Genomic DNA, 25256 nt, shown 5'->3' with positions numbered 1-25256 from the left:
TTCCTGCTCCCAAATGAGAGTTGTACAAGGTACAAATACTATCCTGCACCTGAAACCTTAAATGAAATTTCCAGCCAGGAAAGTGTGACGTGGTCAGTCATTCCAAAAATCCTTTTTCCCAGCGTGCATTTATAAAGGAGAGATTAATTTCCACTTACTGGAGGCATAAATTCTTGTGATATTGAAAGACCAGACTTTAGGCTCTACTTTCAGTGCTCTGAGGCAAGCAGAAGTTGTAAAGATGGTATTTCCCACACACACACAGAGCTATCTGCCCCACTTCTTAGTTTCTTGTTAGCACTTCAGACCAGGAGGAGCAGAAGTGAACTTGGACCCATGATTGCTTGGTATATTCAAGAATCTTATTTCTTAGTAGAGACTAAGACACCTAAGTAGACACCTACACTGACAGTTTCAGAGACTGTGATCTTGCAAACTGAAGGTACCTTTTCTCTTCTGCCTCCACTACAGGAGCAGTAACTTCCACCTGAGCACTGAAGAAAGTCTGCTAGCACTTGTACTTCAAGAGAAAAAAGTCTATACCTAGATCTGTCTCTCCTCTAGTCGTACTGGCCTGTCTCACACTTACAAACTCATAATACTTGTACAGCCTTGCTAAAGTGAGCCTGAAGCTGCTAAAAAAAAAGCACTACACCAAGAAAATGTCTATCTGTAAATGTCCTGATGCACCCCCATAGTTCATAGTATATCGCTAATTTTTCTTCTTTTCATCTGTCGTGTTGTAGACTCTGTGGATCACATTATTCTACATTGGCATCTTCTTCCCATACTATTGTGTTTATTGCAGACTTCACTAAAAACCTGTAATGTAGAGTATCAGAAATAATTATCACATTCCTGTGTGAAATAATATAATCCAAAATGTAAAGTCTCAATTTAGTTTTATAACAGGTTGTTGAATTGAGAACTCTAATTGAAATGGTAAAGGACAGTGTAGTGGCTTAAACTGTGAACCTGTGTGAAATCTGCTGGTTTTCATAAATAAAAATTAAAGTCTTAAGGCTGAATTTTTGAACCCTTGTTCTTGCTTAACATATCTTTAAAGAATAAATGCTCAGTGTTAGAAAAACTAGTATTTGTATATTTTCAGGGAGTATGAGCTTGCAAAATTTAGGTAAGGACATAGCAAGTTCTCATAGTACATAATTAAATTTATCAACTGTTTAATCAGTACATTTATTTTTTAACACAACACTCCTCAGCAAGTGCCCTCATGCCTGTGCATTTTGGAAGACAGGACCCACGGGACCCTGTGGAAATTGGTCTCACATATCTGCAGTGAAAAGAAAAATGATGCCTTAGCACAGACTAGGTGCTCCACAATCAAAGAATTTCAGAATTTCTTCTGGGTAATTAGCAAGAATTCCTTCTTCATAGTCCATGACATATATATGCAGAGTAATACATCTGCTTTCCCTAAAACTGTTCTTATGCCACTTACTCTCCCCCTGGTCTGCATAGACCTATGTGCAATATCTGTTCTTACTGTTTTCAGTTTCATTTCATTGTCTCTACTTTATTTGGACTTGTGTCTTAAAACCATCATTTTTAATCTTACTCTGAATGAGTGCTGAGCCTTATATTTAAATGATGGTATAGCCTTGAATAAAGTAATCATAAAGACTACTTTTTCAAGATTAAAGGAACGTATAAAATTTGACTGACAGACTTTCCCTGATAATTTACTTTAACATTTTTATTTATATTATACTCACAAGGTTTTAGATCAAATATGGCCACAAAGGAGACATCTTTTGTGTGTTTATATGAAGGTGATGTGCATTCTGCTTTCTTTTGTATATAACCAGTTCTTAATCCAGTGCCAAGAATTCTAAGTGGCTAGATGCTTTAGCAACACTAGTGAGTCACAAAATAAAGATGATATTTGTTCTTTTAACCAATAGGTCTCAAAACACTTCACAGAAGAAGGAAGTACCATTATCTCAAACATACAGATGGGAATGTTCATGTGTAAAATGTCAGGGAGTCAAGTAGATCTGGACTGGAGCATGCACACTGGTGGTTCTCACAGAGCAGCCTGATACTGTGTTGCTTATTTGCCCCATGGTAGCATGTTAATACCAAAGCTCTGAGGAACATATGCATTGGACATAAAATTGCATTATTTGATACAGATTTCTAGTTCAGAAATGGTCTGAAGACTTAATCAACAGCTCACTTTATGAAGTAGTTTTCTGAAGGCATACATGGATGTAGTGTCACGTTTAGGCCTGTAGCTGGATATCCTGATTGCAAGGCTAGCTCCCTGCTCCATGGACGGGACTGTCTCCAGAGTCAGCAGTATTTACTGATGTTACTGTCATGAGGTTTTCATCATCCCATTCAGGCAGGAATTCTCTGCTCCTGACTGAAGGTTCCCTACCCCCATCTTCATATGTTAACACTTGAAAACATGAAAAATGGCTTTGGAATGTGAAAAACTTTGTGTGTGTAGCTGTCTGAAATACAGTGAAATTATAGTGGTGTAACTAAGGGTAGCATTTGACTAACCACATTTTTATTACTCACGGACACACATTTTACTTGCAAAATTTAATCTGGTATATATGGCAACGCAGTAAACCAGAACACTCTTTTAAAGAGAATCACTTCTGAGAATCGTGCTTTAAAGATGAAACACATGCTTATTTATTTCCCATAGGAACAAAACACAATAAAATCATGTAAACCTTAAAAGCATCTTAGAAGTAAACGGGCCAAACGTTAACTGGTGTTAATTGTTATCATTTGCTAAGGCCACTGGAGGTACACTCACATTGGGTGACTGATCTGCACTTTTTAAAGGTTCAAGTTGGGTTTTTTTTCCAGATATTTTCATAATCATATAGTTTTAACTGTAAAGATATGATTTCTTAAGTGTCTCTCTTTTCTAATACTATAACATAAATAGAACTCGTTATAGCATTAATATTTATAGCAATAGCTCCCTAGATCAGATCACTCCATCTTAAGATGCTTATATTAAAGAAGTAAAAAGATACCTACAAGAATTGTTTGCAATCCATTTTAATCTATCTACTTGGAAGATCAATGGAACTAAATTTTTTAGTCCTTATTATTTTAACACTCAAGAATATTTGTCATTTTGCCACATTAGGTTCCTGATGGTTTCAAACATCATGTTTAAATAGATCAATGTAATAATTGTGCTTATAATAAACATTCTATTAAGTCTAGTGTGTGGAGAATACCATACTATGCTTTATCATCAAATTTGCTGAATGCATTTATGTTGTCTGAAAGTGAAGAACATGTCTGCCAAATTTGGTAGCCCAGGAAAATGGCCATGAGTTTCTCCTGCTTCAGTAACTGGTGCAGCATGAGACCCTGCAGTGATTCACAGAGGTGAACTACTACGTCATTCCCTGGTGCTCCAAGCAGAGGTTTGATTGTCATCAGGGGCCCTGATGGTGACATTTCTGCCTGGCACCATTCACCTGGCAGGGCATGGTGCTGCCTCTGAGCCCTGAAACCTCCATGCCTCGGAGCTGCTGAGCTGAGAGCCACCTAGAGTTAGAAAACTGGGAAGAGCTCGTACACACTGTGCTGTACGTGCTGTCCTTCTCCACAGCTTCCTTGGCTCCCCTAGGGCTGTACAAAAATTTCAGCTAGTGAGAATCTTTCAGGCCAGGAATCAAGTCCCCTCAGAGTTTAGTCACAGCCAGGGCTGCATATCCCCTGAGCAAAGATTTCAGGAATTACTGTTAAATGCCTAATTAAGCTTAGTTAACTTTTGGATCATGCTGCTTTTTGGGGATCTGTCCCTAAAAACTTGCTTGTTCTGAAATGATATCTAGTGCCATTAAAGTCTTCAGAATTGAAACCTGTTTTTAAGATGTGAGAAACTGATTCAAGCCCTGATGGAGAGATGGAGCGGGGGGGCTGTCTCTCAAATCTGAGCTAGGGCAAGACTGTCATGCCCAGATGCAGGCAGATAAAAAGACCTGAAATCTGTCTGAAACCTCTTTCTTACCAAAGGAAACAGGTCTGAAATCTGATGATGACATCGTCAGTATTCAGCTGTAAGAATTAACTATTTATCAGTTATGTAAATCTAGCCATTGCATTTAACTTCTCATAAACACGGTAGTGGAGGCATCATGAGCTGCAAAATTAATTGCAGGTATGTGATGTGTTTCTTTAAAAGACAAGTGGTTATTTACTTCTCTCTAATTTGGGCTTCTGGTAGCTATTATTTGATAACCTTTTCTTTAAAATAAAAATTCCACCATATCAAGGAAAAAAAAACAGTGACCAGAGAACAGATAAATCATTTTTATGTCCTTAGAACAGCTGACTTCACACTTTTATTACATTGTTTGAAATAGCATCTTTTCATCTGGAAGGAATCAGTTTAAAATGTGATTGTCAACACAACAAAACCAGCTTTCTGTTTAAAATGGCTGCTTGTGAAGCTTAAACTACACTTCTGCCAGGATTTTCTTTACAGACTTTAGTTACTAGAACCAAGAGATTTTAGATGGGATGTTCACAGGAAATACCTGGCAGACAGCATAAAATGCAAAGTAAAGCATTTTTATTTTAGTTATAGAAAGCATGGCTGTGAAAATGAGCAACAGTGTTTTATGTCAAAAACTTTGTTTTTCAAATAAAAGTTTCTAAGTTGAAGTTTGAAGTGGATGAGAGAAAAAATTCTCATTAATTTTTTCATGTCCTGACCTAAGTAACCAAACAACTTACACTTAACATATTTCTTAGACTGTATCTCATACTTTTTTATAATGGTGCTATTATATCTCTGTCTAATCTGCATGTCTTTACCTTATTTAAATTAATTTCTTCACTGGCTACATCAGAAAACACAGCTTAGTCCCTTTTATGACAATCCTTTTAATTATTATTGTCCACAATTTTTTATTTATATGTAATTTAGATTGATTCGAACAACTAAAATTTTTACACCTCTAAAAATGCAGATCAAGATTCTATGCCAAATCAAGTACTTTATTCAGTGATAAACATTTTCACTTAAGAACTAACTGAGCTTTACATTATATACATTTGCTCATTATTTTATCTGTAAATTACAAAGATGTAGTAAGACTATGACAAGCTATTAGAATAGCTAGAATTTTTTGAGTACTCATAGTTTTCTTCTTCTCAGGGTAGGTTAACTATATATTACTTACAATAGCTTTAGTAACAATTTTGTATTATTAAAAGTGGAGGTATCTTCCATTTTTTTTTCCTAATAAATTACTTTGTTTTCTTTTTTAATGTTGGAAGTTAAAATAGCATTGTATGAGAAACTTCTAAAATGCATCTTTGTTAGGAAGGCAGTCTTTCCCTGACAGGCTTCTTTTTGTTGAACCATGGAGCTGCTGTTGGCAGCAGTAAGTGCCAGGTGGGCTGATCATTCATCCCTAACACTATCACCAGCCCCTCTTCTCTTTGCAATGTTCTTTACCCAAGTTCAATTCTTCCTGTGTATAATGCTTCACATTCTGAAAGAAATTTCATAATCCAGATGTTGAGAATATCCATGCTTGACCATGGAGGAGAAAATATTCCTCCAAAACAGTGTGCCAAATCAAAATAAAAAGACAAAGTAAATAGCTATGAATATTTGACAGTTACATAGATTTTCCATGGAATGCGTCTTAAATAAAACAAGATAAAATGGAATTAGCATGGAGTATGGAAATATTTTAGAACAGTGTGTTTCTGTATAATGCTAACTCATAGTTCAGGGCACGTTGCATTCCATATGACTCAGAGAATCAAACTGTGAAAAATAAATATTTTATTTTGCTTGTTACGTTATGTTATGTTGTTATGTTATTGGCCTTGTCAAAGAAAATAAAATTCTAAATACATATGAGGTTGGGGTTTTTTTAGTTTTCATGTTCTTTGCTTATGCAACTTAAAGCATGCTGTGGTTCTTTACCCTATAAATATCAATACTAACTTTAAGGCGATAAAAATAGTTTCACTTAATTCCAAATATGTCTCCATCAAGCGTAGTGCATGTCTAGCACGCTGCATCTCCTTACAGGAATGCATGCACACAAGCACAGATAAACTGCACCATTGCATTCTGTCTATCCAGCGCAGAGAGCTGCTTTCACAGTGAGCCAGCAGGCACTTAGTAGTAAATTTCTGAAGTTTCCATGCAGCACTGGCTCCAGTTATGAATACAAGATCAATTCTGATACTTTTTTTATATAGCTTGCCTTCAGTGTTTGTCTATTTTTGTGTATTTTAGCTTTGCCTGAACTTGCATACATGCTGTTTTGTAGCTGTATCATATGCTGGGTGTCTCAAGTACAGAATGATTTTTTAGGGTTTATTTCATTCTGACAAGTGCAATTTTTCCGTGATAAATAAACACCTCTGCATCGTAGGCATTAGGTAGCCAAACCCAATACATCTCTTTGCTGTTCTCTGTAGCAGTTAAACTCTATGGCTGGGATAAATGTTTGTACACTCCTGCTGCCTCCTAATCTAGATGGGGGCTCAGATTACTTACCATTAAAAGATTTCTTAATGAAACTCATTTTCTGACATTTGAATCCCACATAAACTAACTTTATATCCTGATTTAAGAAAAGTCTAATTTTGATAAATGTACCTTCTTTAATTTGCAAAACCCTTCTTGCAACAAAGTATATATTCCACTTATGTCTTACTTAAACTATTTTTCTGTATAAAATACTTCATCAAAAATGTCTTAGGTATTTTAAGAGCTGATTTTCTACACCACTTTTATTTGGAAATATCATCTGTCTTCTGTCTGATTTACCATTTATTATATAGGTAGTATATATTCTTTTGATTGCCACTGTGATTTAGGAGACTAAATCTGGCTTAAATTTGTGGATAAAGTGAATTACTAGCTAGTTAGCATTTCAAATTTTATTTTAAAATATTCTCACATATATGCCTTTGTGTTTGAAAACACAAAATAGTATACTTGCCTAATATTTGGATTTCCTTATACTTATTGGGTCACAGCATATTAAAGTACTTCATCTCATTTTTTTCATACTTTCTTAATAAATGGGTAATTTAATTTAAGTATCAAATTAACTTAGGTTTTCTTTAAGAAGTATGTAAAAGGGCAAACCAAAACTTTCAGTTGCATTTTAAAACCACCTGTGCAAATTAAATATGTTGTCACTATTTTGGGAATAATAAAATTTCTCTGACCACTCATGTTAATAGTTGCAAGTAATTAATAATTTTTCAAAGCTGTAATATAACAAGAAAAATAACAGTGTATTTTTGTACAAATAACAATTTTCTTAGACTTTCTTCAAAATTTTGTAATATTAATTTTACCTAGGGTTACATAAAAAAAAAGGGGGAAAATTTATTTAGTATGTTCCTGAGAACAATTGTATTTGTGTAAAAGGTGAAAAATTGGCTAGTGAGCAGTTTAATATAGGGAAAGTTGCAAAATGCAAGGAATCAGTGGCAAGAAAGTTTTCTCAGCATCCTGTTTGGGAAAATGCAGTTTTTAAAGTAGGTCTTTCTAAGTTACTGTGAGGGAATGCTTGGAATTTTGTCTTTCTACCGAAAAGGATTGGTTTTCCCTTGATTGTCATCAGTTTGCTGGGTTGTCCTGCTATTTAAGCTATGAAAGACTGGTGTGCTGCTTGGTCTCAGGTGATCCATAAAAAGGAATGAAGCCTTGGGAAGGTAAACCATCACCAGACTGGTTCGGTGTATCAGCCTTCCATGACGGAAGCTCTTTGTTGAGAATTGTTGGCAATTCCAGCAGTTTCCAACCGAAGATAAGAGCCAGCGTTCTCAGATAATGCCCTCGATCACACACCTGATGACAGACTCCTGCATGCAAGTTTTTTCAGGTGCTATGTTTGCTCAGTAATCCTTCAGTGCCAATCTTTTCTAAATGGTGAGCAGGTCCCGTCAGTAATGGACATCAGCCATTAGGCTTGTAATATTTGTCATGGATCGGGTTACAGCTTTGTTACTGCAGTGTGATGAATGGATGCTGTTATGCTCAAAGAAAATAAGTGCTATAAATTTAGCAGTCACTACTAAATGAGTTGTTACTTTAGGGGCCTGATTCGCATCCTTCAGAAGTCAGTGGAAACTATTCTGTCGGCTAAAGCCTTTATATCAGGCCTTCAATTTTCTTTCTCTTTTAAGGAACACAACCCAGGGCTGCCATTTAAATACAGTTCCTCCTTACTTACTATATGCAAGTTAACACCTAAACAGTAATTTTAGTGGAACTCTTACTTTATCTATGTCTTATTGTTGATTTTCTGTGTAAATGTTTTGATTAAATGTGGAGGCATAGAGTTGACCACAGAACTTGACAGATCACTCATGAGCTAATCAGAAATGAGATTGAAGGGTTCAAAAATTCACACAATATTTTTTACAGATTTTTTTTTCAGGATCCCAGTAATTCCTACACCACATTTTGAAGTCTGTGCTCTGATTTTATGCTTTCTTTGCTTGTTGGCATTATTCTGGAAGCTACTCTGAATGAAGATGGAGTTAAAAAATTATCAGGGACCATAGAATCTGTCTGTGGCCAAAGTCTGAATTGTGTTTTATGTTTTATGCAAATTTTTAGGGAAGTTCAGATAGTACCTAAAGAAATTCTAATTTATTAAAATAATTTCTGGTGACATGAAGATGATGAATTTCCTTTTTATATTCCAAGATATAGGAATATAGGTATACCTAATACGTATGAAAAGCAAGGCACTGTTTTAAGGTGTAAGCCATAGAAGTATTACCCTTTGTTTGTTACCAGCCTTGTGTGGACAACAGTTTAAGCTGTGTAGGGGCTACTAAAATATTGCTTCTACCCACATTCTTAAAAATTCTGCATAACTGTTTAGTTACTAGCTAGAATGTTTGCTATAGCAACTCCAATTCCAAGTGACCTAATAGATATCCTACTTCTGGGAGATAGACTATCATCTTACCATAAGATATGTGGTAGTATGTGCTGCTTAAATGTTTATGCTTATTTTTAACTTGTAAGTAATCCCTTCAAGGTCAACCTGTAGCTGCTGTACAGACCTCATTTTCATACTCTAGCTAGTGGCAGTATTATATAAATATTTACTCCTTCCCAAAGCTTTGTAAATGCTAGTGCCCTTCTTTGTGCTATCAGTGAGATTACCTAAATCAGATATAAAAAGAAAAATGAGTATACATGTGCAAAAAAAATGTAGGAAGAGACATTTCAGTGTATTTCTAGAATAGTAGAAATACACTGACAATTGTATAGCTTGGTGTGTTAAAGCTGAGAGACTTCCTACATGAAATGCATTCTTGGAGGATATTTGATATAGAAGGGATCTGGAGAACTGTGGTAGTAAGAGGAGCAAAAGAGAAGGAAAGAATTCCATACCAAAAGATGACACAAATGTATTCTTCTTGCTTTATGTAAGCAATAGTATTTGGTTTTCACTAGAGGGCAAATTTGAATGCAAACTGCTTAAAGTGTGCAGATCCTGGTTCTTATTGCTTTGACTATACAAATGCTCAAAAATTCTATTTTACCAAAAAAAAAAAAGTAAATCCAGGATCTTTGAGCAGTATAATCTGCTGCTGCTTGCCTGCTCTTCAGAACCTTCTTTGATTCCTTCTGTGCCAGGTAAGTAATTTCATTCAAAATGAAGCTCACAGTGCCTTCCAGAGCAGAGCAGAGAATGTAAATTTGCTTCTGTCCTGCTGGGTGATCATTATATATAGTCTACAGTGCCGTAGGCTCTATATAAACAGTTCACCTTTTCCACATTCATTAGTGACCTGCAAATTTACAGATTGTTTACCAAGTCCTTTTGCACTAACTTTCTAAGGTTTTTCTGGCATATTACCTAAGCCTGTGTTTAAGACAACATATTAAATTACACACTTCTTAATTTTACAATTGCCCTAAGTTTTAAGATATCCAGCAAGAGAAGCAGAATTTAGACACCTGTAATTCTGTCATGTAAATTATATGCATGGATTGTGGCAACAGATGTCCAACTGGCATTTCTACAAGTCTACATGGCAATTGTATAAAATTTGAATTCAGAGAAAACTGTAGAAAGTTTCTAAAATATATGGATTAGTCATTATCTATTATTCTATTCTTCTGAATTTTTTTTAATTGCAGTCCTTTTCATTTGTGAAATCTTGATAGAGTTTTCATTGTCATAGGAAAAGTTCCAGATAGCAGTGGTGAAATGTGAGGATGCCTGATAGCATTCCAACTAGCTTTGGATGTCTACATTTCCTACCTTAACTGATGCATGACCAAAGCTTCTGCTTCTGTGATTCATATGAGACCATGTTATAAACACCTGTGAATAGACATTCTCTCACAGGAAGAAGTTAATTAAAAAGTGCTTATATATGTGTAGCTAGAACAGAAACATCTAAATGACACTGCTTGCCCATCACTGAAAAACAGCTGAACTAAGAATTCTGTTAGCCCTCAGGGTTTGCTACTGACTTCATATGTTTGCTTGACAGTATTTCATCAGAAAAGAAACTAAACTAAGCACCTAGTTGTGTTTAGCAGAACTTTGTAATAACCCTTAAAAGTGTGGGACAAAATCTGCTTTGTCCTTAGAGCCAACCACAAATCTTGCTTAGCAGCCTACGAGGATCATCATCCTACCCAGAGGACACTTAAACAACGAAGGTAACCAGAGTGCTGCAGAGAAGAAGATGTGGTCAGAGCACCACCATGTGTGTCCATAGGTCTCCAGGAAGTCCTGCCAGGACAGACCCTGAGACAAAGGGCAATGTGTGGCAACTTAGAGTGTGGGCAAGGCACCACGACTGGGAAAATGAAAGAACAGCTACTTTAAAGCTTTGGTATGAATTGCTTATGTATAAAGCTGCTTATAAAACCAGTCCTGCCCAAATACATTTCACTTAAACCAGAAAATGTGTTCCAATAGTTCTAGTGCTCTGAAAACTAATGCATGGTTCCATGAACAAACGATAAGCTACTATTTTTCCAAATTGTGATTTTTCTCTCAGTTGAAAAAAACAGAATTAACACAAATTAAACCCCTCTTTTTGGGCCATACTAGAAAGCTTAGTTTTGATACTGATGAGACAAAAAAACCCGAATCCATGTCCAGATAAAGATATTATCCCCTAAACCTAAAGCTTTTACTGTAAGAAAGGTCATGCAGTTGCCAGGTGGAGACAACTGGTAGGCTCAATCAATCAACTTCTAAGCATTTCCAGATCATGTCTGAAACACACCCATGTGATTGGGCTCCTCATAAAGTACGGTTTTGTCTGCTACCTTTTCAGAAATAATAGCCTCTGAAAAACATTTTCCTTCATACAGTGGCTTGCAGGGCTTGCCCAGGAACTCAAGATTCTTACTCCTTCCGAACACAGGGGAATCCAGACCATTAAGTCCCACTTTCTGGAGTATGGTCTAACCACCATTTTAAAGACAATAAGAGGTGGGAAATTAAAGCTTTTGTAGCTGCAGTCAAGTGGCTGCTCTGCAGACTATATCTGAGTCTTGTAGTACCCCATGCTGGGAAGTGTATTCTTTGCTGCACCATCTCTACTTGTGAAACCCAGTTCTCCCCTGCTAGTGGGAATTAACTCTGTTGGCTTGACCATCTGGAGTTTCATCCAGTTTCTCACCCAGCATAGTAACACATCAGGTGCCTGGGGTTACACAGCATCCTGAACAAGAACCACCAACCTCCCTGGGAAGAAGCCTGGTCTAACCACACTAACTTGCTTATATTTGTGTTTCATTATTGAAAAAAGAGACTTCATACATGTCCGGTAAGAGTGTGATCATGAGTGGCTAGAGTTCTCACTGTAAAAGTATTCAATTTATGGGGGAAAAAAGAATATAAAAAACATTTCTTTAATTGTTTATTTATGCATTTTTCACTGGAAGCTAATCACAATTTCTTTCCAAGTTTTCTTTCTGAGTTTTATTTATTTATTTAGCCGTAGAGTTTTGTTAAGCATCCAGATTTTGAACCAGGTATTTAACTTAGACCGTGTATTGACAGGGGTGACAATATCAGTTACAGAGGGATAACTGGAATTTTACCCTAAGACTATTGAAAGAAAATAAAAGAGATTGCTGCTTCCTGTGGAAAGGGGAGTTATGCACAAAAGTGAAATTTTGGGAGCTGGTAACAAATGACGACTGAGGACCAGCTTCACTTAAAAGCCAATACAATATTTATAAAAATTTCATTCCATTATTAACTACACTAAAGTACTATTTTTGTTCATAATTAAATATATACTCTTTTAATAAATGCAGCTAGTATTGTTCTTCCTGATCTTGTTCTGTAATGTCATTATGTTGCCATGGTGACATTCTTCCCACTGAAGAAATGCCTATTTTACTGTAAAGAGATCAACTATCGTTGCTTACAGAATTATGAACCGCACATTCTTCTGATCAGTCATTCTTAAGACAGGGTGCTCTAAACAGACACCACAAGGATATCCAATAGATACAGCTTTTCATTCACATTCCTTCTAAAATCCATGAAAAAAAAATTCTTTAAATATTCCTGGTAGTCTAGGAGTATATCACTGTAAAACTCACGGACTTCAACAAATGGAATAGAAAGAGTCCTGAGGTCACACCTGAAACAGAATTTTAGAGAGTAACATATTGCATTACAACATGAGTCACGAGGCCAGCTGTGTTTATATATATTGTGCAATTAAAAGTTGGTGATCTTTCTCCTGATAACAATGGGGTATGCTGTACTCTGAACTCATGAGTCACATGGACAAAAATCCACTGTTTGGCCATTATCCAAAAATGACAATGACAAGTACATAAGCAAGTGGTGATTTGTCTTGCTCATTTTGTGGAAGATTCTTTTTCTTTTTTTGAGTTCTGTTTTTTTACAAAGTAATACAAATGTTGGGCAATAATCAAGCATAGAGAGCTGACTGTAGTAATATAGCATTGATGGACTGGAAACCAGATGGTCTGTCAGATAATGAAGTATTATCTGGCAAGGGATTGTTCCTGAAAGCCAACATCCTCACCTATTTAGCACTATGTCGACATATCGGTTACCACATTCATGAGGTGGTATGTGTTGTACTTTAGAAGCCATACCTGGAAGAGGCTTTTTAATTCAAAATTACTGCCTGATGAGAGGGTAGAGGTGCCATTATTGTAGCACAGCTGGAGGAGTATAATACCCAGCAAGATGTGAACCATACAACAAAACTCAAGTTAAAGAGGAAAACATGATAGACTACCTCCTGATTTCTGTCTAACCAAAGCCATGGTTCATGGATGCTTTAAACCAGCTCTGCCACCGGAAGAAGAAGTGGTGTATTCTGTCTGCCCAGAGTTCCTGCTTTTGTGCCACACTCACCTTTGTGCCCCCACCTGCCCTTCTGCACCTGGTCTGGAGTCTTGGATGTTGGAGAAATGATTGGGTTAATATTAACCTGGCCACTTAAAAAATAAATGTGTTGGTAATCCAGAAAGGTTCCCCCTGGCTAGGTCATCATGTCACACACAGATCTTTTGCCAACAGAATGGACAGGCTATTGTGTGGGCAGGACAGAGAGACTGGGAAAGTAAAATGAGGGAGATGGGATTATTTCTTCCTTCACAGCAGTGCTGGTTTATCCCAAATGTGTGTGAAACCAGAATTCAAGCATAGCCAGAACTGATGAAGGTAAATATGGTAAATTTTAATTGTTGTAGCTGCCATCTGGGAAGATAGAGCAGAGAAGACAACAGGCAAGGGCAGCTGGCTGGAGGGCTGGTGGGGGCAGTGCCCAGGGTTTGGAGATACTCCCTGGACACCAAAATGTCTCACTGTGGCTGGGATTATAGCATAAAGTGGAGTGCAAAATGAAGAAAAACAACATGAACTAGATTAAATGATTCATTTGAAAGACGGCAGAGAATTGGTAAGTCTGTTATCAATAAGACTGTAGCTTACAACTTTGGCTTTAATTCCACAAGCCATTTTTGCTACCTTCAAGATTGCTAAATTGAATACCAGCTGACCATGTGTTATTAACTCTTTAATATTTTCATAAACCATTTTCTGTCATCACAACTAGGAAGTCCTTTTTCCCGTAAGGAAAAAAAGTGGGACATGTTACTATTGATGGAAAGAAAATAATTATCATATAATCTCTTGAGATATGCAATAAATGATAACTATTCTTTAGGAGTATAAACATTCTCCTATCATTGTTGGCATTATTCATTTAAAACACCTAGAAAATAATTTACTTAGATAACATAAATCAGATAAAAGGGCTTCACCTTCTGTGATTTTAGTGCTGTAATATTCAATACTGATTACATAAATAATTTCTTGAAAAAGCCTGTCTCAATCAGCAAACCAATATACCAAATGGAGCTTCAAATGACCTAAATTGGATTTGTAGAATCACAGCCCAGTTATCTTTGCGGGGTGACTTTTCTGGCAGTTAGGTGAATTTTCTGCCTGCCAGGAGGAATTCAGAATATCCCTGAAGTGAAACTAATACTTTCACATACTTTAAATATGCATACTGAACTATCATCAGTTAATGTCTCAGTGTTTCTCAAGCTTGGTTTGGGAAGGCTTCAAAGTCATCGTTATCTCCAGAATTAAATGTATAATTCATCCCAGGCCTATCCCTTTAGAATCAGTATTGTGTTTTATTCCCTGTGAACACTTAATGAAGTTGGCAATTGTTTCAATAGACACGAAAACTGGTGGGGCAGTAAGTGAGAACAGATTATTGTTTTAGAATTACACCCAATTTCATGGTCACTGTGCAACTAAAGGCATTTTCATATGGCCAAATACAAAGTAAATCGAGTGGATATCAAAATTGAAATTTTACTTACTATATCAACAATGCAGACAGCATTGTCTTAGGAAGCAGTAACACTGAAAAAATTAATTGTTAAAGATAGTTACATAACATGAACTCATAGAACTGTACCGTGGCAAAAAGGATCATGCAATCCTAAAGCATACACAACCAAGGCATAGTAAGGAAGTACAGAAGTTTGCCTTGCTATATAAATTTGGTAACACAACTGATAAAATACTGAATTAAATCAACATGTTAAAGAAAAATATTGAGGAAATATGAAGAAGTTAGAGAAGTCCACAAAACTGTACCAGGAGGAAGATAAATCTTGTGTCATAAAAATTGAGGGACTAAGTTTTTCTGGTTGTGAAAGAGAATATTGAAAAGTTACTTGATTGCTATGGATAGATATATTTTTCACCTACAAAGTTTTCTGACATCTAGGAGCTCATGGATGTTCAGCTATGCTCACCACAGCCAGTACATAGAATCTGATGTTAAGCAAGTGCAGCCTTCAAACACAGCTTTCACTGAATGCAGAAAAACACTGCAACAATTGTCTGGAGGACTTCTGCTGGAAGGCCATTGCTTAAGTCTTTACAAATATTTAATGTAGTTTCTAGGTGAAAACTTGTATGAGTAAATGATGTATCCTAAGGGGTTGCTTCTGAGTTTGCAGTCTAGTCTCATAACTCATTCCCTGTCTTGTATTAAGCTTTGAGTACAGGAAATCTTGCACTGCCTTGAACCTACCATAACACTTGGACATTTGCATTATAGTAATGACTGTACTTACATCATGCTTCAGAGCTTCAGCAAGTCACTGTCAGGGATCAAGAGGGATTATTTTTTCTTAATGCACAATTGACTAGAAGCATGATAGAGAGGGGGTTTTTCCTTCCTTTTAAGCATGATTGGATACAGATGAAGATGTGATAGCATGGATTAGTCTTCTGACATAAAAAGGAAATCCATTTGGGGAGAGGGGGATTGGTTTATGGTTGGAGGCTCAGAGCCTTACCTATTTACATTTTGGGGGGAAAGAAAGAATTTCTGCCTCAGTCTGGTAAGGAATATCATAGGTTTCCTGTTCCAGGCATCGTCTCTGGCTCGCTCTGGCTCTTCTCTGCATTCCACCTAGACTGCTGCTCATATTCCCTGTCTTCAAGACCAATGTTGTGTTTAATCTGTATGAGAACAAATACAGCAAAGTGAAAGGGGTTTTTATCCCTATTGAGCATACCTTCAGTCACCCTGAAAAGAATTTCAAACCATAAATGCTCCTGTTACACATCCATCACAGGTATAACATTTTAGCTTCTTCTGCTCTTGTCCTGACATCTCCCCATTCCTTCCTTCTTTCCTTCCTTCCTTCCTTCCTTCCTTCCTTCCTTCCTTCCTTCCTTCCTTCCTTCCTTCCTTCTTTCTCTTTATCCTTCCTTCCTTCCTTCCTTCCTTCCCTTCCTTCTTTCCTTCCTTCCTTCCTTCCTTCCTTCCTTCCTTCCTTCCTTCCTTCCTTCCTTCCTTCCTTCCTTCCTTCCTTCCTTCCTTTCCTCCTTCTGTATCTTTACTATAATTCTTAAGAAATTAGCATTTCATTCAGATTAGAAATTAGGCTGAGATGTAGATGATATTTTACTTTGACAGTCCAAGCACATACAACACGAACTGCTCAGTCACTCAGCAAGTAACAAAACAGAGTTTACTCCTCTGGTGCTTTAATCAGTGATGTGTTACACTACTGGAAAGAAACCTGGTGTTAGGATTTTCTTTTTGTTTGGTTGGTTGGGGTTGTTTTTTTCTTTTTTTTGTTTTGCAAGCAAAGTTTTGGATCAAGTCCAGGCAATTGTAACATACTGATTTTATCCTAACCAGTTGGCACAAGTACTTCAGGATCTGGGGAGTAAGAAACTATTTCTTCCAGAACATTCATTCTCACAGGCCTTTTGCTATAACAAGTTCTGTTCTATCTTTTTAAAATGAATAACTGAAACTTAGATTATAACTAAATGTTAAAATATTTTTAACACAAAAGTTGACTGTGCACAAGTGGCAGATGTATGATATTTTTAATCTCGATTTTTACCTTAAAAGACAAGAACTAATGATATACTGTGCCTGGTCCTTTGTCACAAAACTCTTTTGCTCAACTTCTCTTCAACTCCTCAGGCCTAGGCCTTGTTTGCAGTTCCCAACATTTTCAGTGACTAGGCCAGTTTCACATTGCATCAGTTCGCCCACTTCCAAGAAAATGTTTCCAAAGGCTGTGTGTACTTCTGAAAACATGAAGACTGAGGCACCAGTGTTTTCTTTAATAACTGATGAAAATAAAATGTTAGTGATTAGAATCTGTGTGGTTTTACCTGATTTGGACATATCCCACAGAAGTTTAAAAAACAAAACTAAACAAAACAACCTAAAAGATCATCCATTACCAGCGGGTAATTTCCTGGACACCAAAATGTAAAACGTCCAAGAAAATTCTGCAGCTCCTCACAATTCTCTGTGTGTGGAACTGTGCACAGCTACAGATGTTTCCACTGCCACAGAATTCACTAAAAACTGCCAGGGAATTTGGCCCAGATGTGCTATAGAATTACAATGACCCTGGTAACAGTGAAACTTTAAGCAGCAAACACCAGATGTCCAGTAAAATGGTTAAAAATGAGATCCAAAGCTTTTTTTTTTTACCACATCATCACAAACAAATATGGAGTGAATAAGCTGAAAATCTAAAGTAGTACTTTATTATTTGTCATCTCTAAGGTGATTCTATGTGCTTGACTTGCTGTGATATAGTGCCACTGGAATATAATGTCTTGTAGGAAAGCTGCATTCCCAGAGGCTTAAATAACTTTGAAAAATGAATTAATTAGACAGGTATATACATTAAACTTAATACAAGGTTATATTTTTCTCCTTAGCTCCTTTCTCTACTCATTTTGCTTGAAAAGTGATTGTGGCTGTGTGTGTGCTGTGCTGCTGCCTTATGACAGCTTGCCTGCAGCCAGGATAAATGCACTGCTGTTAGTGCCAGCTAATGTAGTTCTGCTTTAGCTCAAATGGTAGCAGACTCGAGCTGCAGTACCAGAGCTCCATGCACTGCTTCATTGTGTCTCTGTATACGTGGTAAATGTATTTTTCCTACTAAGTACAAGTATTCATTACATTATGAGGCACTGCTTTATACTTTGTGGTTTCTAAGGGGTCCATGTAGGGCAGACCCTGGAGACGATGGAAAGCATTGCATTTCTCTTTCCACTCTATTGATTATTTATGATTTTTTATGTCCCCAAGTGTAAGTTTTAAACATTCATTATCAGAACATACTTTAGCCATTTTTAAGTGTCTCTAAACCAAAAAACATTTCTGTTATGAATCCTGAATCAATATGCACAATTCATGAAAGGCTGGTTGTGTCTGTTAGTGGTATAGATCTGTATAGGACAATAGATATATATCAGTATTCATAAGTTAGATTCAGTGGTTTTGCTTAAAGTCTGTATTTAGCGCTACTCTGCTCTGTTCTGTCTCTGGAAAACAAATGGTACCAAGATTTTTAACTTGGAACTGGAGTTATAGCCTTCATAGATAAAAAAAGCAGAAAAATATAAAAGGAGAAACACAGGTACAAAAAGGTCTTGGATTCTTGGAGAAAAAGATTAAGGAATATATAGTCTTTGAAAGCAAAGGGGTAGTTATGTCCTCCAAAGTCTCTTAAAACTTCTTTGTAAAATATATGGTATAAATTCTATTAAAATCAAGAGGGCTACTTCGACTTCAGTGAGAGGTGAATCCCTGGAGAACTGTCCATAGCTCTGTTACTGACTATTACTTGAGAAAGGGTAAAAATTTGTTTACTAAAATGTATGTTCTTCCCTGGAGAAAAAAACCATCATAAACAAACCAATGCATCATGACAGAATAAAAGTTAATATAAACTACAGCTTTCAGAAATACTACTGGCTAGCTATTTATGAGTTCTCCAATTTTTTATTTATGCAGCTTTTTAGATAATCTTCAGCTGGCCTCAGGTGATATCCTTGTCTGAATTTTTGTAACCCAAAAGGAGAACACGAGGCTGTTGACAGCACTGCTGAGTTTTGCAGGGTTTTTTGCTGTGTTGCTAGCTTTACATAGTTTCAGTACAAAATAATAAATTGTGTAGTTCTTCTTGAACTGCAGAGACACATTTTATTAAAAATTCACTGACATTCATGGACTTTTCAGCATTTTTACCTTACAGCAAAACAGAACCCATAGAAGAACCTACTGGGTTGTGTATCAATGCTGATCAAGTTGGATGCCTTTTTTTTGGAGCATTACCTGTGGATGCCTGGCACTTCAAATGACTTTACCATGTGTTCCTTCAAGACCTGCTAAAATTAGAACCCAAATCATTGCACTCGGAGCTCTCTGCCCACCCTTGCCTTGCAAAACTGCTTGTGGCACAGACTTTCTTGTCTACCACAGCTGTTTGCAAGGAAGCAGCCTGTTACCCCAGTTAAGACAACATAAATGTGTTCTTATGGCCTTGCTGGCTGTACTGTCCATGGATAAGGTTTTCACATGTCTCTAAATCAGCTCTGTAATACCAGGCAATCCTTGAGTTGTGTTTAGTGTTGCTTAGATCGACTTTGTAATGCTCTCTGATGGTGGTGAAGAGGGAAGTAGTGTGGTTGCAAATCGCAGTTACACTTAGATATGAGATCATGGCAACCAATGCTGCTGTAGAGGTGTAATGGTAATCTCTGGCTAATCTGGCTGAATTCTAGATCCAGCACAGAGCTGGTTACCAAGCAAGCTTCATGGCATGTCTGTGAACCACAAAGGGAAAAGGATTCTCTTTTGGAAACTCAGAGAAAATTAGAGATCTAGAAGGAAAGCAAATTTGATCAAAAATTACTTGATTTTTGATGTGTTGATGGTTATAAAAGTACTTTTATTTTAAGTCATAAAATACAGAAAGTTTTGAAACAAAAAAAAAATCATGCTGTAGGCTGTAAAATAGCACATGTTGTATTTACTTGAATTGCTATATGAAACAATTTGTTCATTTTTTCAAAGTAAAATACCTTTTTTGCTTTTAAAAGTAACTTAGGAGGGAGGGTTCATTTGTTTTGTTTATTCAATGCCCAAGTGGCAAAATTTCTTTTCTGCAGAAGAATTCAAGTTGTGAAGAGTGCTGGATCAGAAGAGTATATTGAGAAAAAGAAAACATTTCAATAGAGATGTTCAGGTTAAACCTGCTGAGGCAGGTCTGCTGCTCAATGAACACATTGCTAGCTTTTTTAAAAAATAAATAATCCAGTACAAACTGCCACATCACCGAGAAACAGACTCCATTACTTTTTAAGAGAAAACCTGTCAGGTTTCTTTACAGATGTCTATGCAGATGAGGACTCTGTTGGCAGGTGAGACAAGACTACATAAAACAAGAGTAGATCACTTAATAATAAAAAGCAGTAATAACAACAATTAGGATAATTAGCAATTAACAATATTTAGTTAATAGTGTAGCAACTGCTACACTATTCTTCACACATCTGCCTTGCCTGTTGATCTGATCTCAAAAAGTGTTTGCATAACTCTGCATCACAATCTTGTAGCAGGATTTTCATCATAAAGGTATATCTCTGGTGGAAATCCTTGAAAAATCTGTTTCTATTAGTTTAACAGTCAAGGTTTGTTTGGAATCCTTTGATAAATCTTTGGTAAATCTTCTTAATTTCTCAGTCATTTAATATTACCTTCCTTAGATCCATTTTCTCTTAGATAAACTCAGAGTCAAGGTTAGTCACCCCACAGAGTAATCACATGACATTATAGTGCTTCGTGTTGTAAATTGTGCAAGAAGGACAAGCAAAATGTCATCCTAGGGTCAGACTATCATAGTACTGAAGGTAGAATCTGTTTGAAAACATTGCTGCATCTTGACTGAGAAGGGACCTTTCATGTTTAAAATGTATTGTGATTAAAAAAAAAAAAAGTTTGTATTAACTGTCAACTCTTTTTGTTCTCAGATGGGACTGAGGAAAACATACTAACCCCTATGGTATTTTTAGTACATTTTAGGTGCATGAGGAGTGGGAGGTATCCTTTTGGGCATTGCTCCTTCATCCATGATGGTCAGTGTGTAATGTAGATGTTCATATGACAGAGTTTTCTTAAACTGCAACCTGGGCTGGGATGAGCAGTCTGGATCAGGGGGCTGGAGCTGGGTTTCACTCCTGTGCCCTCGCTGTATCACGCTGCCACTGCACAATGGCCCTCCAAAGGTGAAGGGAAAAGATCTGTGACACTGCCTAACTGTAGGAAATTTGTGCTTTTCAAGGAATTATTTTCTTGCTCCCAAATACTTAAAACTTTTCTGATAACTTTCATATGACACCATCCATATTTGATGACAAACACAGATATTTGCCTGTCTTTAGGGAGGTAGTTGCCATTCATACAAGTTTCCTCAGCCATCTGTGTAGCAATACCTTTCACTCCCATGGTATGTCTAGATGCCACAACTGCCCTCCAGGTGGAAACTCAAGTGCCAGTATGTGTACAAGTACATGGTGCTGTTCACTGCCTATGTAGTGCTACAAATTCTGCACACTTTGACTTCAGTGCATGTAGCACTTTTGCTCTCTACTGGTGCAACTGTCAACGGTATTGCTGTTACAAAATCAGGCATCTTTCCTTATTTTCCTGCTACAGGTACTGTAAAGGGAGTAAGAAAAATACCCCAAAGGTCAAGATGCTAAAAGATGAATTCAAATTGTTTTGTTCATCTTTGTGTATATTTAATGTTGCCCTATTCTTTTTAATGCTAAAAAGAGTAGTCGTGAGCGTTTTTGAAAATTGGGAGAATGATGCATGATTTTTAGTTTGTTAAATATACTATATAAAACCACTACTGGCCTACTTTTACTTTAGACTTCGGAAGATGGATGTGTTTATGAATTCAAATAATTGCAGACAAAATTTTGCACCTGCAGTTATGGTTGCCTGCAGTTCAGTTCAGTCTAAGTATCTACATCACTGATTGCATCTGTAAGTTAAAAACATCTAAGTAACCTAAATTACAAGCACAAATAATTGCAGGTGCAAAACTCATACAAACACAAAATGATCTCTGAATGCTGGTCTTCAGAATCTCATTGTAAGTTATTCACTGTATCATGAGCCTAGATTCCTCTTGGGAGAGTCACTAATCTGTATAATGACACTGAAAGCCTCTTGAATCTCATATTTAACTAGCAGATGGGAAAGAATACATGGCGTCATATAACTCCTCAGGGATTACACATGTGGATATTGAAGAGTATAACTTATTCCAATGAAGGCCAACATTAACTTGCAATCAAAAATTTCCTTCCTGAGCCACATTTTTTCTGATGGAATTAAAACAACTTAATGTTGTATTTTTATGAAGTCACAACCAATTTAAGTAGAACACATTCCCAGGGCAAGCACAGAAATTTTGCTCATCTCATGATTTTTCATTTAATGAATCACAGCAGCATTTTAACACAGAGAAATGCTGTCAGTCTTTTCCAGAAAACATATCTAATTATCTATGATTTTCATTTTTTAGTGTCATATTCAGATTTCTAAGCACACCTCCCAGAATATCTATTTTTTTCCTCTGGTATCAAAACTAAAAATCATTTTCTTGCATTCTTTGGCTTCAATAGACATAGGTGTGGAGCTACTTTAAAACAGTGATGGCTTCCTGTCGTACCAGTTACAGCAGTATTGTTGGCAAAAGGGGAAAAAAACCCATAAATTCTCTTCTAGTGTTTGAACAACTAAAACTCCTTCTGAACAAATGAAACATTCTGCCAATCCTGACAATCCAAAATGCAATGAAGAATTTTTCTGTTTCAGAAGCTCTAGGCAAAGCTGTTTTGGCATGTCTGTAGCTTGTTCCTCTTGCAAACAAAGGGGCAGCTAGAGGGAAAGTCTTTGGGGGAAGAAATGCTGTCAGCTGTAAGAAATGAGACATGTAGACCCTTTCTACAGCCCAGCTAGTGATTACATGCAGGTAATTTTGTAAGAGCCTAAACCAGCTGCCAGTGATAATAACGCTGCCATTTGCACTGATTTCAACAGGAAATACATCAAACAGACCAGCTTAAGGTTTCTCAGAAGCGTGGGCCAAACTGGTGTTTCGTTCATTGGTGTTGGGGCCAGCCAGAAGGAAAGTGCTCGGAAGGCAGAGGCAGCAGTGGCGGGAGCGCTGCAGAGCAAGTGCTTTGCTGGGCTGGCAGTGGGGAGCAGCAGAGGGGCTGCAGCTGGCAAGGTCCTGCCTCGCTGCCTGCCAGCTCCCACCACCCTCCCAGGCAGCCCCATTACTCCCTGGAAGCAGTGCCAGCCCAGCTTCACAGGCCCCTGGCACTGGCAGAGTAAGTGGCAGAGGTGTGAACATATCTACATTTTAAAAAATGTGATTTAATTTAGTTCAAATTAATCTATTAGACAAGCAGTACAAAGTAACAATGTGCCACTTAAATAAGTAATTTATAATCATCCGTGGGGAAAAAAAACCAGAATAAGATATCTTTTTCCACACATGGGAAACTGTTGAGGCTATGTTGTGTGTTACAACATGAGGCTACACCTTCACCTTCCTAGATTATTTTTTCTTAGTTGCTTGGGTATAGCAAAACACAGAAAGCATGTGAGAAATATGTAAATAATATATAAAAGTAAAAAAGTATTAAAGACCATCATTTGAGTAGAAAGAAATTTTAACAAAGATTCCTTTTTTAATGCTCACTTTTTTGCTGCCACAGATACCAGTAAGGAAGGAAAGGGTTTCACCTTTCCATTTCTTGAGGGATATATATTTAGATGTGTCCTGTAACTCATATAAATTCAGAATGCAGCTTAGAAAGCCAAAAAATTAGCAAGGGTTTTGACTAAGAGAGGTGATTAAAACTCAGGGAAGACTCATTTCTCAGTAATAATAACAGTCACATGAATGATGGATCATAATAACTTCATAATCTGACCCACATGCAGTAAATACAGTGATGACTGTCATTTTGAATAAGTGAGGTGGATTGAGGCTGATTATTAATCCATTTCTTGGCCAGTCTGATTGTTTCTGAGCCAACTTCTCCACTGTTAGTACTTTCCTGAAGCATCTTAATAGCTTTCACCAACAGCCTCTTCCTTTTTAACCAGTCACTTTTCATGCAGTGTGTTGTCCTAACTTATTTGAGAGATTTCTTTCATTAATTGGTTGGCTTCTAGTATTCTTATAGCTTGAGGCTTGGTCTTCTTTTAGCATATAGTGTAACGGTGTTACCACAGGCACAGGGTAACATATAATTCTCTTTTACTTGCTGCAAAAAATACTTAACGTTTTTCCTTAATTCCCAGGTGTTGCAATGAAAGCTGGGTTAAAAAAAAAAGTGAAATATGCTCTGAAAAAAGGACCTAGTATTTAGTGCCAGTGTCTAAAATGGCAGATGTCTGTATAGCAGATACAGAAAAAATAAAGAAATATAGTTGCATAATAGAAATTCAGAAGTCAGCTTAGCTGTGTTATTGATAGTTTTCTATGGGGTTCCTGTAGAGATGTGTATTTAACATTTGCAGTAGGATAATATACATAACATACTTGACAAGAAGAAAAAAAAAGCTTTTTGGAGAGCAACAGAGTGTCCAAGACTGATTTACTGTGAATGTGTCCAACCTTTAATATCTTTTCAAGTATGCCGAACTCTGTGCCAGTTGTCCCAGAATGACACTCAGCCTTCCCTACAGCACTCCTCTTAAACTGGGCAAATGGTTGTAAATGCTGGGATTGAGGGTGGACTATATATGTGAACTGGTTAGTGGCTTGCATCTCTCAAAACAAATGGCTAAATTAAGTCCCTTCTTCTCAGTGGTAGGTACTAATTTGTGCTTGTCCTTCACTAAGCACTTGCTTCTTTTTCTGAAACTTCTGGGAATTTAAAATCTTTTAAAATATCCAGCTAGGTCAACACAAAGATCACTTCACACTATAGTTATGTTAAAGTAATATTGCCCTGTGTTCAATTGTTTGTTTTCTGTTAGTAATAAATTCACAACATGCTACATACAATGAAATTGAAAGGTACCTTTTTCCTGATATAAATTAAATTCTAAGCAAATTTAATTATATTTAGACATATTTTCTTCCGCTTTCTGAATAACACCATCCTTTTTACCAATCATGTCTTCAAAATTCCTTCCCTTTGTTTAAATAGAACATTTTGTGAAATCTGAAAGTTGTGCATTTGTTTCATGTAACTGATGTCGTCATGAAAGCCAGGTCTTTTATTTATACTTGGGATAATGCAGAGGTAATGAAAGCAGAATTGGACCTAAGAGGTTTTTTGTTTCAATTATAAAACAATGTGGGTAAGTGCCTTGGGTTTGACAGCAAC

General features: G+C 36.8%; 1 protein-coding gene across 8 annotated transcripts in view; it reads left to right on the top strand.

The window, feature by feature from the left end:
- Positions 1-25256, top strand: part of SLC25A21 (solute carrier family 25 member 21) — a 182174-nt gene that overhangs the window by 127217 nt on the left and 29701 nt on the right. For 2 of the 8 annotated variants that reach the window (XM_017742273.1, XM_017742270.1), the window contains exon 1: positions 13567-13697. The exons of 5 other annotated variants lie outside the window; for them this stretch is intronic. The gene's annotated coding sequence lies outside the window, so the exon portion shown is untranslated. Of the gene's footprint in view, positions 1-13566; positions 13698-13761; positions 13936-25256 lie in introns of those variants that run through there. One more of the 8 variants, XM_017742271.1, reaches the window with a different exon arrangement.

The sequence above is a fragment of the Corvus brachyrhynchos genome, unplaced genomic scaffold (genome assembly GCF_000691975.1).
Source record: "Corvus brachyrhynchos isolate BGI_N302 unplaced genomic scaffold, ASM69197v1 scaffold115, whole genome shotgun sequence".
Classification (NCBI taxonomy): domain Eukaryota; kingdom Metazoa; phylum Chordata; class Aves; order Passeriformes; family Corvidae; genus Corvus; species Corvus brachyrhynchos.
This window is presented reverse-complemented; position numbering and strand designations above follow the sequence as displayed.